We start from the raw sequence: 16,598 nt of genomic DNA, 5'->3' as shown, positions 1-16,598 counted from the left end.
GAGGGTTCTTTAAAAATATGCCTGCGAAGGAATAGAGTTTCTGGCTTCTGTCTTTGAGGAATTTCAAATCCAAGGAAGGCATGTGTGGTCCACAAGGTAAGTGATAATAAGGGGAAATGAACCTCTTAGGAGCTAGACATGATATGGGACAAGGCAAGCAAGTGTGTATGAGACTAGAGCTTAGAAAGCCCATTGCTTCTGCCCCATGTTCCAGGATCTGTGGTTATAAAGTTAGAATTTAGTTCTTCATCAGAATAACTGAAGAAATGCTTCAGCTGAGATAATCGTCCTAAACCCTTCCTTGTTATCTGAGGGATGCTCTGCCCTAGGGGATTCAAAAGCCTTGTGCACCAAGCTTTCACTAAGTTTAGTATTTGGTGTGTTAATTTTAGTCTAAGTGAAGGGTAAGAAGTGCAGTTTTATTGTTCTTCATGGGATTCCCCCAAAGTGGGAATTCCTCAGAGCTGCTGAAGGCATCAGTTTTGCAGGGAAAGGAACCTGAGAGAGAACTTTCTTCTTTTAACCTAAAGAGTTATTATTTTTAACAGAGGTAGCCCTTCCCTAGTGCTCTACCAGTTTTTCCCATCCCTGTCCATAAATTGTATAGTTCATTTTCAACATAGAGTCTAATGAGTAACGCTGCTGCATTTGTCTCTCCATTTCTGTGCCCCCTTGCCCTCCCAAAGTCAAAATAAAACAAGACAAAATGAAAAGAAAACTAAAACAGCAACAAAGAAAAATGTCTATTGTTTCCATTTCCTTTCTTGAATACTTTATCATTTTTTAACTTAGAGGTGATGTACAGAAGGGTTACATGCATCAAGTAATGAGTAGATTTCCTTTTGAACAATATCACCTCTTCCCTTGTTTTTTTGTTTCCATTTCTGGGAGTTCATTTTGAGAAGCATTTTATATGATCAGATGCACAAAGGCTATTGAGGTTTTGTGAGCCTCCCCTAAGAACAGCATCTTTGGGGACCGGGAGTTTGTCCTAGTGGTTGAGTGCTTGCCTAGCATGCACAAAGACCCTGGTTTGATTCCTCAGTACCACATACATAGAAAAAAGCTGGAAGTGATGCTGAGGCTCAAGTGGTAGAGCTCTAGCCTTGAGAAAGTCCAAGGCTAAATAGTGCTCAGGCCCTGAGCTCAAGCTCAGAACTGGCAAAAAAAATAATAATAGCATCTTTGGTCTCAGAGAAAACTTTTTGTATACCCTAATCACCTAGTTAGATTTGTACTCAGGTTTTTCAAGAAACTAAGTCTGTTCCTTTCTCCCAACCATCTCTAATTTTGCTCATAGAGAACTATGGGAATATTTTATCTTGTTTTCTGCTACTCTGAATCTCTGAAGCCACATGCTCCCCCAAAGCCAAATCCAAGATTGATGCAGCAGGCTAAGTCCAGTTTTCAGCCATGTAAATAGCCAGGAAGATGGGAGAGAGGGAAATTTGGGGGCGGGTGACAGATGGCATCAGTCAAAAAAATAGAACTTGCCAAGGAGCTCTTGGGATATCTGATCATCATATACCAACCAGCTATGTTTTTGCCCTTACACTGACCCCCAGGGAACTTGGGCAATTATGTACCTTACTGTTACTTGCAGTGCCATTTACTGAGAGAGTTTAATGGAATAGGCTCTGTGATGAGCACCTGGGAACATAATTGGATTTGATCCTCTTCAATTGTGTTCCTTGGGTAGGCCTAATTATATTATTCCATCATATAGGACAGGAAACTAAGTCTCAGAGAGGATTAATAGCTATTCCCAAGATCACAGCCAGGCCATAAAGTTCATGGGACCCTCATCCCAACTAGTAGCTGGGCAACACTGTACACACCTATTATTTCAGCTACTCGAGAAGCTAAGATTGAGAAGGTCATAGTACCAGATCATTCTAAGAGGGTGAGGGGGATCCAAAATACACTGCAAAATGTGTAAAATAAGGGATTGCTATCTAGACCTCTTGGCCTGGACAAAAAGCAAGATCATTTCTCAAAAATAAGCAAAGCTAAGCTCAGTGCTGACGCTGAAATCTGAGGCCCATGGTTAGATGCCACCTCAGGCAGAAAAGTCCAGTATCTCCAGTTACACCACAGAAAAAGCTGAGGTGGTGCTTTGACTCAAGTGGTAGAGCACTAGCCTTGAGCAGTTGAAAACTGCTCAGGGACAGGATCCAGGCCCAGAGTTTAAACCCCAGGAATGACACCCCCACAAATAATTGGAATTTTGAGGCAAAATACCCATGTGATTTGGGAATGTCTTTTAAAAGTGTGTTTGGAAACTCAACGCCTCAATGAAGTAGTTTTAGCAGGTGCAGCACAGCCAGAGGTATTTGGTTCATAGGGGAAGAATCTTTGTTAATGACTTTCTTGAAGGAATGGGCTACCTACCATAGAAGTTTGGCCCCATTTTCTCAGGTGCAAATGCTGTCTCTTTCTTTCTGCTTTTGACCATACATCAAAGTAGCCTGAGATACTCCTCAGAAGCTAAAAGCTTCTCTTCACCTCCCCGTTGTATCTTGGAAATCATAGAGTAGACTCTTGTTCTGTAGGCATGGAATATGAAATGGATCTCTTGAATAGTAAGGAGATCTGGCAAGCAGATAGGTTACCTACAAATATGTAAGTGTTACCTGAGCAGGCACACAGAATTTTGGCATGTATTCATACAAGTGTGTTGTAACTAACAGAGCGTGTACTTAGACACTTTAAGTGGGATTAAACACTGTCAGCCACCCAGATTACATTTAATCTGGGCTAGTTCATAGAATACTCCTAAAAATTTTTTTTTAAATATGCTACCACCTGGGGCCGGGAGTTTGGCCTAGTGGTAGAGTGCTTGCCTAGCATGCACAAAGACCTGGGTTTGATTCCTTGGTACCACATACATAGAAAAAAGCCGGAAGTGGTGCTGAGGCTCAAGTGGTAGAGCTCTAGCCTTGAGAAAGTCCAAGGACAGTGCTCAGGCCCCGAGCTCAAGCCCAGGACTGGCAAAAAAAAAATATGCTACCAACTAAAACAAAAAATTATGAATCCCATAGGCAATAAAATTCATATCTGTAATACAAAAAATATTCAGTAACCTAGGAAATGAGAAAATAACCAAACACAAATGGATTATTGAAACTTTATCAAAGAAGATTCATGAATGGCAAGTAAGTATGGAAAGATTATAAAGCTTTCTTTGGAGACTTATGATGGCGTAGACCTCTTAATGGATGTGAAATGGTTTCTGACTCCACAGAGGCTATTCTGCTATGAGGACCTGCTCTGATTGCTGCCCTTTGTGAGACAGCATCTATGTGCGGCATACAGGAAGCTGTCGGGCAGGGCTTTGCTTACCCCGGCCTTGTGTGGACTTCTGGCTCTGACACACATTTGGAAATTTGTCATTGATACTGGGTCAGACAGTAGGTGACTCCTAGAACCAGAACCTGCCAATCACACACATTTCCTCTGGCAAGAATGTTTATAGGGCCTCAAAAATGCCTTACGAATCCCTTTCTTTTTTCTTATTAATTGTTGTTCTTTAAACATCAGTTTAATTCCTCAAATCCTGTAAAACAGTTGGTTTCAAGCAAACCCCAATTCTAGGCTAGTAGTGCCAGTAAAGACTACTCCTAATTTCCCAAGATCCAACTATATTATTCAGCTCATTTATTGATCTGATGGACAACACTCTAGAATTTGTTCCTATTAAACAGGTATCACCAAGCCAGAGCATTCAGTTTCAATTGCCATCCTCTTTGAAATCCCTGCTTTGCTTTATAATTCCCTGTGTAGAGTCCTCACAGAAACCCCACCAAATGCATTATTTAAATTATATCCCCAGCTGGATCCATTGCTCCAGTGGCAAGGCACTTGAATAAGAAAAGCCCCAAGTTCAAATTCCAATACACGAAACAAGGAACAAATAAAACATCTTTAATTGGAACAATAATCTGAGAAGTATGGTCTTCCAATCATTAGTTCAGAAACCATAAAACAAAGAGCCATATCAAAAGACCTAAAAAAGTGACCACTCAGAGAGACTATGCTTGCAAGTCATCTGTCTGCTAAAGAACCTCTATAAATATAAAAAGAGCTCTCAAAATCCAGTGATAAGAAAGCAACAATTCTGTTGAATTATGCACAAATTATTTGGACAAATATTTCATTAAAGAAGAAACACTAATGACAGGGCAAGAAAAATAATCTGTACCATGAGGCACTTGGATAGTGCAAATTAAATCACAAAAGGTACCATCACATACTTACTTGAGTAAAAAAAAAAGCTTCATTAATCATATCAAACATTGTCAGGAATATGGAGCAGATGGAACTATCATATACTGCTACTGGAAAGCTAAAATATGGTACTACTTTGGAAAATGATTTCAAAAATAGTAAATATATCTTTGGCAAGCATATGAGTCAACATATCCACTCCCAACAGAAAAGAAAGCATGTGTCTATACCCCATGTGGATATGAATTCCCTAGGAGCTTACAGTAGTCTGAAAATGGGACCAAACCAAGTATCACTCACAAGTTAATAGTGTCCATTGTATACCACTGACATGGATGAATCTTTAAATTATTACACTGAATAGAAGAAGGTGGTCCAAAAGGGGAATAACTTCTGTATTGCCCAACTTACACAGAATTGTAGATAGGAAAACTCACCTATTGTGATGGAAAACAGATTAAGTTATCTGGGACTGGAGCACTGGTCTCAAGAAATGAGATAGCATGCGAGATTCCAAAGGAGCCCAGTTAGAGTTCTGAGAAGAGATGGACGTGCCAACTTGATGGTGGCGATGGCTGCAGAAGGGTATACATTTGTTATGACTTAGTGCCGACACTTTCTTCTGTCAGTTGCACTACACTAAAATCCCACTGCGCACGTGCACACACACACACACACACACACACACACACACACACACGTTCACACACATTCATGGAAGCACATTTTTTTAAGTCCATTCATCTACCAATGGACACTTGTTGCTCCTCATCTTTGGCCACAGTGAATAACACTGGTGTGGACATGTGTCTACAAATCATACTCAACTCTCAGCTTTTTCTCCTTCAGGGGAATGCATTCAGAAGTAAAACTGTCCAATCACAGAGTTCTGCATAATGCAAGTTAATAGTGCAATAGCAGCTCTATTTCCTAAGGACTTAATTTCCACAATGGAGTCTCTGGAAGGTGAGGCAAATGGAGCCATCCTATATTGTCTCCTGAGAGCTGGATGGGAAATGTATTATCTCCTGTTTACACATAAGAAAACTAGGGACAAGCAGCGAGGACAAGCAGCCTGCCTGAACACCTACTTGATTCAAAAAGAGAGAGAGAGAGAAAGAGACATATTTATAACAAGAGATTAGATCACACATTCTACTATCATCTATTATCAATCAAATGCCATTTTCATCCAACTACATAGCAACTAATAATGTCATTTGAAGCAGGAAGGTTTATAGCTCTGGGGCCCCCATTGTAGAACGGCAGTTGATGACTTTGCACCCAGACATGTTATCTGTCTCTGTCTCTGTCTCTGTCTGTCTGCCTGCCTGCCTGCTGCCTGTCTCTCTCTCACCCTCTCTCGCCTCTCTCGCCTCTCTCCCTCTCTCCCTCTCTCCCTCCTCTCTCTCTCTCTCTCTCTCTCTCTCTCTCTCTCTCTCTCTCTCTCTCTCTCTCTCTCTCTCTCTCTCTCTCTCTCTCTCTCCCTCTCTCCCCTCTCCCTCTCTCTCTCCCTTTCTCTGCAGAAAATAGTGGGAAATTCCCATGAGCTCCCTCATCGGGCTCTAAGGAGAGCATTTTCTCTTCAGTCTGGAGGCAGCTGCCTGGGCCGTGAGTCACTGTTTTTCCCAGCGGTTGCTTTTCCTTCTTTCGACCACCACAGTTTATCGTGCACAGCATGAAAAGTTGGTATGCGGTTTCCTTTTCCAGTCTGGCACAAGTTGCTTTCATTATCTCATAGGAATGTTTTAAAAATGAAAATAGGTTTTGTTGTTCCATGGAAATACATAGCACATTTTTCTTTCCCTACATCTTCTAATTTGTGGATGGGTAATTTCCTTTGTTAATGAAAATCCACAGAGAAGACAAATTTTAAAGCAGAAAGTGACCCGTTCATCAAGAAATACATGTATTGGAAAACTATGAATTAAAAATATCACAGGTTGGCCGAGTGGTAGAGTGCTTGCCTAATATGCACAAAGACCCAGGTTCAACTACTCAGTACCACATACACAGAAAAAGCTAGGACTGCTGTTATGGCTCAAGTGGTAGAGCTCTAACCTTGAGAAAGCTCAAGAACAATGCTCTGGTCCTGAGTTCAATCACCAGGACTGGTTTTAAAAAAAGATCAAATATTTGTTTTTGAAAGTCAGACCTCCTTTATCAACAAAAGCATAAGGTATGGAAAATTGTAAAGCTGAGAAGCAGTGTGGGTCCTGACACATCCTAACAATGTGGCCCTGGGCTGATGATGTAAAGCAGGAATTTTCTTCTTTTTTTCTTTTTCTTTTCTTTTTTATTGCCGGGGTAATGTAGAGAGGGGTTACAGTTACATTCACCAGGTAGTAGGTGCATTACTTCTCACAAATTGATACCCCCTCTTGTGTTTTTGTTCCCATTTCTCTCCCTCCACCCCCTCCCAATTATCTTGTCTTCCCCCTTCCCTTTCCTATTTCAAATAAACATTATACAATATACCAGATAACAAGGTAAGATACTGTAACCATAAGAGAATAACCAAAGGGCAACTAAAGAGAAGTACATAGTACATTAAGGACAACAATCACTCAAGATAAAGCTCTTTTTTCCATACCCTAGAGATCCTTTTATTTAGTCTCATCCTATATGACCTTATGTATCTAGGTTTTGAGCTATTGTAATCCTCTGCTAGGAGAGTCCTAGATGTGTACTAATTATTACAAATGAGGGAAACCATTGAGCCTATGTTCCTTTGGATCTGGTTTATTTCACTTAATATGGTTTTTTTCCAAGTCTTTCCATTTCTTTACAAATGGGACAATGCCATTCTTTCTGAGGGTAGCACAGACTTCCATTGTGTATGAGTACCACATCTTCTTGATCCAATCATCTACTGAAGGGCATCTGGGTGGGTTCTATATTTTCTCTATGGTAAATAGTGCTGTAATGAACATTGTTGTGCTAGTGGCTTTAGTATGCCTTCATTTCTGGACATTTGGGTAAATGCCAAGGAGTGGTATTTCTGGGTCATAGGAACCCCCATACTGCTTTCCAGAACGGTTGAATGAGTTTACACTCCCACCAACTGTGTAGTAGTGATCCCTCCTGGCCACATCCCTGCCAGCATCTGTTGTTATTAGATTTCTTGATAATGGCCATTCTAACTGGAGTGAGGTGGAATCTTGAAGTTGTTTTGATTTGCATTTCCTTATGGCCAAAGATGTTGCGTATTTCTTCATGTGTCTATAGGCCATTCTTATTTCCTCTTCAGAGAAGTCTTTCTTTAAGTCTTTGGCCCATCTTTTAATGGGATGGTTGTTTCTTTGAAGATTTGTTTTGGAGAGATTCAATTTTTTTTAGCTGTAGATATATTTTAGATATGAGGCCTTTGTCTGTTGTATGGTTAGTGAAGATCTCCCACCTCTGTAGGCTTTCTATTTAACTTGCTAGCTATGTCCTTTGCTATACAGAAGCTCTGCAGTTTACTGCAGTCCCATTTGTCCAAACTTTCTTTAATTTGTTGTGTTTCTGGGTCTTTATTTGGAAAGTATAAATTTTCATACCCCAAACTTTTCTGGATTCTCTGGGAAACAGAACAGGTTTGCCTTGCCTAAAGATGCTCCAGGCTGAACTTAATGACAAGTAAGTAGAAAAAGTCAAAACTTCTTTAACTCAAAATCCCTTTTTCAGATCACCAAACAAAAGCAAATCCTGAGCAATCAGAGAAACAGGGAGCTAAATAAACACCGATTTTTACTGAAATTTTATTGCTAGATATTGGAAAGGTATACTGAACATCTATGATAACAAACGTAAGTATGACATCTATAAAATTCCTATTGTGATAAGAAGTGTTCAAAATGTTATTTAAGAATCCAGAGTGGAGGGAGCAAGGGAAGGAGTGACATAGTCCAAAAAGAAATATATTCTTTTCCTGACTTACATAACTATAATCCCTCTGTACATCGCCTTTAAAATAACAAAAAAATAAATCAGAACCAAAAATCCAAGACAATAATTTTCACACCTTTCTGAAATTTCAAAAAAAGAATGAGTCCAGGCTGGGCTCAGGGTAGGATGGTGAGGGAGGCAAAGCAGACTTTGCTGATCTGTGATGGTTGTGAAGCACGCTCAGTTCTTTCCCTATCACACTGGGTAAGGGACTCAGAAGATGAACTGTGAACCCTGGAAAAGGGTTGAGAAGTTGGAATGCCACCTTGACAGCATTCAGGATGCTGAGAGCTGGCCATGGGCTAAAACAGCTCTGGAGAGGGTGAAGAGACTGGAATGGCTCCCCCACTCTTCCCCTGGTCTGACAGCTGTGCGTAGGGCCTTGACAATTTAACCTTGGACAGACACCATGCCTGGAGTTTTCCTGGGCTTCAGATTCCTGTCTCAAAAATAAATAAATAAGTAAATAGATGAATAAATGAATGAAGAAAACCAAGTCACCCACAAACTGTTTAACTCTGCAATATTAATATAGATGCCATGGTAACCTTCCTGTGTAAACAAATAAATACACATGCTTGTGAAAACTCAGGGCCCCAGTGCACAAGAGCAAGAGCCCTGAGACCCCTAGTCTCCCCTGTTTAATATCTGTCTCTGTCTACATATCAGTGTTTTCTATTTGTTTTTGACCCAGTATCCTGTTGAAGTTTGCAACACACTGGCCATGTGTTGATACCAGAATGGCATCAAAGCCAACACTTCCAACTGTGGGAAGGAATCAGGCAATAACCACCTCTGGGCCTAGATTGGGCCTGGAGGACACTGATACTGTATAACTGAGGTTACTGGTGAGGAGTAGATATATGATCTCAGAAATGATCCAGAATGACAAGCAGAACTCTTAGCACAGTGCTGGAGAGATGAGGGGCCCTGGCATCTGCCCTTCTGTGTAAAACTCAAACCAGCATAGCCACATCAGCTTGCAGGCTGGTCTCCACATACCTCTAGGTGGCGCTGTTCTATGGGAAGCTTGATAATGTGCCACACTAAAGGAAGTGCTTTAAAGAAATCTGCAGGTGAACACAAGGGATGGAAAAAGAGGAAAAAGTACACAGGACCTTAGACATTCATACAGTGAGATAACAGGAAACATTATAAAGAGAGGATCACAAAGGCTCAATAGCTATGTGCATGCAATCATATAAAATGGTGTTTATCATAATGAACTCCAAAAAATGGAACCAAGAGGGTTTTCTGTTATTTTGCTCTCCCGTTTTGTTTTTGTTTTCTCCTTTGGCAATTATTTTGTTTTCTGTACCTTTTGTTTTTATGCTAGTCTATTTGTCTTTGGAGGGATAAAAGAGAGTACAGAAATAGTGGGACAAAGGGTGAACAGATGCAATAGTGATACTCACTAGACAGTATGTGGAAAATGAAGTACACAACTTGGTGAGGGGTTGAGAGGGAAAAACTTGGAGAAAATGAGGGGAGAGGTGACAGTGCTCAAAAAGAAACATACCTGACTTGTGCAACTATAAATCCTCTGTATATCACCTTTACAATATTAACAATTTTAAAAGGAAAAAGAGAAAAGAATGAAGCTAAAGGACCAAAGAGGGAATAAGACAGAAGACATCCTTAAAAATGTTGCTTTAACTGTGCCTGAAGCCAGGAAAAATCCTAAAAGGTTTAAGTAATATTGATATATTCATATCTGTACACACATGTATATATATTCTCCTATATATACAATGTGTAGAAGTAGGGCTAAGAAAGACTAGTACTTCACACCTGTACTCTCTGCTATTCAGGAAATGGAGATCAAGAAAGCTATGGTTGGAGACCACTCCAGGCAAAAAGTTAACAAATAAGCCAAGCACCTAACAAATAAGCTAGTGGCATCATAATTCAAGAGCAGCCGAGGGTACAATGAAAGCTCCTGAATGAGTAATCTAAAGCAAAAAATGTTGTAGGAGTTGTTCGGTGGTAGAGTACTTGTTCAATTACAGGTCCCTGAATCCAAACCCTAGTATCCTCCACACAAAATAAAAACAACGAAATAGAGAGGACATAGGAAAATAAACTAGTCATTTTTGTATCTACTTCCCCAAACCCACCTTTTGGTACAATTCATTTGCATTCTCTTTCACCCTAAATTTTGTGAACATTTCTCCAGCTTCACCTGCCTTCAATACAAAGCTTAATTTTAATTATGTTCTAAAATCTATGTGCCAATGATTGCATATAGAGATTCCCTTCTTGAATCCTGGTTTGTTAAACATGACATTTGAAATATGATGTAAAAGTCAGTGTTAATAAAATATTCCAAAAAATAAATAAATATGGCAAGGGGACTGGGATGGAGCTCAGTGGCAAAGCGCTTGCCTAGCAAATGCAATGTCCTGAGTTCGATTTCCAGTATCAAAAAAAGAAGACAAAAACTATAGAGGAGGAGCCAAGTGCTAGGGGCTCACACCTGTAATCCAAGCTACTCAGGAAGCTGGGACCTAAGAATCAAACCCAGCCAAGGTAGGGAAAGTCTGTGAGACTCTCACCTCCAAATAAACAACCAAAGCCAGAAATGAAGCTGTGACTCAAGTGGCAGAGCACTAGCCTTGAGAAAAAAAAAAGAACAAAACTCTCAGGGACAGGTCCCAGGCCCTGAGTTCAAGTCCTAAGATTGGCATGCACATGTGTGTGTGTACACACCACACCACACACACACACACAACCAACCAACAACAATTTACAGAGAAGGGCTCTAAGCTCATACTTGATTGGCCCCTTGTCCTTTCTGTTGAGCTGATGCATCTACACTAGTCAAAGCCAGCAGTTTATGATGTTGACTACAACCTTCCTGGTGAATGCTTTAAATCAAGTTTAGCTGAACCGCTAAAGAAAGATGATTGAGACTTCATGGTTAAATTATTCAGAAGACACATATTAGACAGAGATCCTTCAATGCAATACAGTTCACAGTCCCCGAGTTCACACTGAAAACCAGGTGTCACATGAGCCACAGGCTGACACAGACAAACAGGATCTGGACATCTACTCAAGCAGATCATTTTCAGCAGAAGGAAGCAGATAAGCATATGACTAAAAAAAGGGCAGTATGATGCACTAAGCATCACTTTAACACAATGAACAATTTCCTGCAGAAGCCAGGAGGAGAGTGTGATTCGATCTATCTGATAGGATGTAAACCGAGTTTACAGAGGGGAATGTGTGATGGATGATAGTAGCCTTGTAAAATGAAAAGAGTAAGAAATATGGTATTTCAAAAAGAAGGAAAATGTGAGCAGAGATATGAAAAACACAGAGCCTGCTCAAGAAAAGTCATGCAGCCCAAGGCAACTAGACAGCAGGTCTTAGGTAAAATGGGGAGACAATGAAGCTTAAAGTTGGAAAACATTCTGAGGATCTCTGTTTTAAACCAAAGGCTCCAGTAGGAGCTGGAATGAATGAGACTGGAAGTGGAGAGGCCACTGAAAGTCTGAGAAATGGTACAGTAGTCTGACTCAGGACTGAGGTGGGTCCATTTACAAAAACAAAGTTCTTAGCAGTGTTCATCTGATTCTTTCTCTCCTTATCCACAGCTTAACTCCAGTTTGCTTTTACAGTCACATTATTTGTTTGTTTGTTTGTAGGTCATGGATCTTTAAATTGGGGCCTGGGCATTGTCCCTGAGCTTTTTTGCTCAAGGCTAGTGCTTAACCACTTTGAACCACAGCTCAGTTTGTCTGGTTTGCTGAAGGTTAATTGAAGGTAAGTGTTATGGACTTTCCCCACACAGGATGACTCCAAACTGCTATCCCTGGATCTTTGTTTCCTGAGTAGCTAGGATGACAAGTCTGAGCCAGCAGCACCTGGCAATATGATGCACTTTTGAAAGGATGAGTTACAATTCTCAATCAGACTGAGAGGCAACATTGATATTATTGGTGGAAAATTGCCATAACCCCAGAACATTTCAGGCTTATTTGGAATCTCTAAAGTAGGGATCATGATTAGAGTGCCACATAGCAAGTGCCAGGCCCTGAGCTCAAATCCCAGTCCTGGGAAAATAATCATAATTATCATCACTATAAACAAACCATCAGGACCATCTAAAAGTGGCTGCATACCAGATGCTGTAATCCCAGCTACTCAGGAGGGTGACATCTGAGGACCATTGTTCAAAGGCCATCCTGAACAGGAAAGTCCATGAGACTCTTATATCCAGTTAATCACCAGAAAATGGAAAGTGGAGCTGTGGTTCCAAGTGATAGATCACTAGCCTTGAGCAAAAGGGCTCAGGGACAGTTCCAGGACCTAAGTTCATGCCCCAGGACTGACAAAAATGAATAAATAAATAATCTGTCCCTCAATGTGAGGTATAAATTTCTATACAGGTCTGATTGTCATTTCTATTTTTAGGAACATTTTAGTTGCTTTTTTCCTAGTACATAAAGCCTTTCCATACAGGGTGGGCACTGCCGCTCTTTCAACTGGCTTTCCAAGACCAACAAGAGCATACTAGTTCTTTCTGATGTTTCCTCTAACACTTGCAGATAATAATAATAATAATAAACATATCTCTGATGAAATGCAGGTAACGGTAAACAGATTTTGTAGAGATTGATTAATTTTTTTCTGTTTCCCTAAATCCATTTGTATTTCTTATAGCCTAAATGGATTTATTGATTCAATAGTGCAAAGACTTCCTGGACCATGTGATAGTACTTCCTGTGATTGACAAAGAAGAATGTATTCTCAAATGGCTTTGTCTTAAATACATTGTTCCACCACAGGTTCCTTGGGAAGTACATTCAAAAGAAGGGTGAGTGGGGACCGGGAGTTTGGTCTAGTGGTAGAGTGCTTGCCTAGCATGTAACAAAGACCTGGGTTCAATCAATACTACATACATAGAAAAGATCCAGAAGTGGTGCTGTGGCTCAAGTGGTAGAGTTCTAGCCTTGAGAAAGCCCAAGGATAATGCTCAAGCCCAGGATTGGCAAAAAAAAAAAAAGAAAGAAGGGGTGGTGGACAATTTCATGGACATCCACTGCCTATGTAGGCCTTTTCCAGCAAAGCGTCTGCCACGCAGTAGTTGCTCGATAAATGGTGGGTTTTCCCTCTGGAAGAAATTGTTAGCTATTCTCATTTTGCTGAATATACTAGGCTGTATTTTGGTGCACCTGTATCTCTAGGCCAAAGTAGAAATTTACAAAATCTTGGAGACTTCAATTCTTCTTTTTGTAATTTAGATTAAAAGGAATATGATCATGTCATCGCCTGCACTGTAAGATTGGAATCTAGAATAATGTGAATGGGTAGTTCAAATATATTTTTTGAGTGAGAATGATCCAGACGTTTCAGCCTCAGTGTAGTATACGTGTCTCTCTCATTGCAGGATTCCACAGACATTGCTGCTTGAATTCAGCCCCTAAGTAGACACTTCATTAGGTTTTGTGCCTCACACCAGATTTGCAGGTGGATCTCACTCCCTCATTCCTTGACAAACCACCAACACCAATAAACATCAAAACTAAAAACATAAGCCCAATCAATATCCTATCTGTAGATATTGTCTCACATAGAACTGTCATCAGCCCCTTACAAGCCCCTGACCTTTTGAATATTTTTAAAAAGTCTTGTTTCTAATCTGATCATTTGAGAATGGAAAAATACAGACCATCCACAAGCTGTGTAATTGAGGCCATGCAGAGAGATGGAATAGGCCCCTGAAGGTTCTGACAGGGCCTGGTGAACCAACTGCTAGGCTGTTCAGGTTTCAAGAAACCGTTATCTCACTTATCAGTGATAACTTTTCATTTTCTTCTCCCCCTTTTTCTTTCCCTCTCCCTTTCCCTGTTTGTCTCCCTCTCCCTCTCCCTTTGCCCCTCTTCTTCCCCCTCTTCTCCCTTTCCCTCTCCCTTTATCTTCCAACTCCCTCTCCCCTTCCCCAATTTCTTTCCCCTCCTCACTCTCCCCTTTCCCCCCTCTTCTTTCCCCTCTTCCTCTTCCTCTCCCTTTCATCCACCTCTTCCACTCCCTCTTCTTCTCCTTCTCCCTAGCTCTATCTCCTTCCCCCTCCTCGTCCTTCTCCTTCATTCCCCCCCTCTTCCTCTCCCTCTCCCTTTTTCTCCTCTCCCCTCCCTCTTCTAAAAAATGATGAAGTAAACATCTGGGCCTCATCCCACTCAGCCATCCATTGTTCTCACCCAGCAATGTGGGCAACCACAAAGAGTAGATGAGGAAAGTAAGCATAAAGGGGATCCAAATAGGGAAAGAGGAAGTGAAACTTTCCCTCTTTGCAGATGACATGATTCTGTATTTAAAGAACCCTACAGACTCCACTCCCAAGTTGCTTGAGCTGATTCAAAACTTTGACAAAGTAGCAGGGTATAAAACTAACCCTCAAAAATCAACTGCTTTCCTGTTAGGCCAACAATGAGAGGAGTGAGGCAGAAATCAGGAAAGCAATTCCTTTTGCAGTAGCCTCAAAGAAAATAAAGTACTTAAGAATTAACTCAGAATGTAAAGGACCTTTATGATGAAAACTTTTAGGAAATTAAAACAGAACTGAGGAAATGGAAAAACCTCCCATGCTCCTGGATTGGAAGGATTAACATTGTGAAAATGGCAATCTTGCCAAGAGCTATCTACAAATTCAATGCAATACCCATCAATATCTTAATGTCATTCTTTAAGAAAATAGAAGAAGCAATCCAAAATTGCATATGGAATAATAAAAGACCCCCTATAGCCCAAACAATACTTAGCAAAAAAAAATATAGCACTGGAGGAATATCAATATCAAACTTTAGACTCTATTACAGAGCTATAGTAATCAAAACAGCTTGGTACTGGCACAAGAACAGGCCTGAGGATCAGTGGAATAGAACTGAAGTCCCAGAATCAACCCACAGACCTATGGGCACCTAATCTTTGATAAGGGAGCCCAAAAAATAGGATGGAAGAAAGCCTCTTCAACAAGTGGTGCTGGAAGAACTGGTTAAGCTCCTGCAGAAAACTAAAGTTGGATCCTTCTATGTCACCCTGAACCAGGATTAACTCCAAATGGATCAAAGACCTTGAGGTATGTGCAGATACACTGAAAACTTTACAAGAAGGAATAGGAGATACACTAGGTCTTCTTGGCACAGGTCGAAACTTCCTTAATAAAGTCCCAGCCACACAACAAATTAAAGAAAATTTGGACAAATGGGACTGCAGTAAACTGCAGAGCTTCTGTATGGCAAAGGACATAACTAGCAAATTAAACAGAAAGCCTATAGAGTGGGAGATCCTCACTAACCATACAACAGACAAAGGGCTCATATCTAAAATATATCTACAGCTAAAAACTTGAATCTCTCCAAAACAAATCTTCAAAGAAACAACCATCCCGTTAAAAGATGGGCTAAAGACTTAAAGAGACACTTCTTTGAAGAGGAAATAAGAATGGCCTATAGACACATGAAGAAATGTTCCACATCTCTGTCCATAAAAGAAATGCAATTCAAAACAACTCCAAGATTCCACCTCAAGAAATCTAATAACAACAGATGCTGGAGGGGATGTGGCCAGGAGGGATCACTACTACACTGCTGGTGGGAGTGCAAACTCGTTCAACCACTATGGAAAGCAGTATGGCAGTTCCTCAAAAGACTAAACATAGATCTCCCCTATGACCCAGCAATTCTACTACTTGGCATTTACCCAAATGTCCAGAAACAAGGACATACTAAAGCCACTAGTATAATGATGTTGAGTGCAGCACCGTTTACCATAGCAAAGATATGTAACTGGGTAGAAAAGTCTACAAGACTCAAGTGGAAAAAAAAAGCCATTTGAACTCAGCCCAAGGCCTTGAGTTTAAGCCCCTTATATCTACCAGGGGTGGGGGTTGGGGTATAAAATGGGACTAACAGAGACATCAGATTCTCCATTATCTATCATCTTAGAAGAACACAGATAATTGTTTCTCTGAAACACCAGCGCTATATGACAGGAAAGGAGTACCTAGGAAGAAGGATATGGAAAGAGAATCGATATTCCTAGTTTAAGATGGCAGATAATTTCTTTCTATTATCTTTCTATCTTCCTAATATCAACTTGGAATCATGGTAGATATGGAGATGTTTTCAAAAAGCAGTTATAGGATTAGAGCTAATGAAAACTGACAGAAAATCAAGAGTTAAGTATGTCATGTACACTTCATCTTTTTTCCCTACAATACATTATATATACATATGCATATATATAATAGAAATTACCAATGAAGAATGCAAATAATGTAATGATGCTCTCTGAATTAACTCGATTGGCAGTGTTCAATCATGGCAGCAGTAAATCACACATGGAGTGACATCAGTTTTGTGAGAAACACTGCTCTTCTGATGACAGCTGCAGTGCTGAAACTCAATAATGAATTTACAGTGTGGAAATGTTTA

This window comes from Megascapheus bottae, chromosome 3 (genome assembly GCF_031878675.1).
Source record: "Megascapheus bottae isolate mThoBot1 chromosome 3, mThoBot2.hap1, whole genome shotgun sequence".
NCBI classification, from domain to species: domain Eukaryota; kingdom Metazoa; phylum Chordata; class Mammalia; order Rodentia; family Geomyidae; genus Megascapheus; species Megascapheus bottae.
This window is presented reverse-complemented; position numbering follows the sequence as displayed.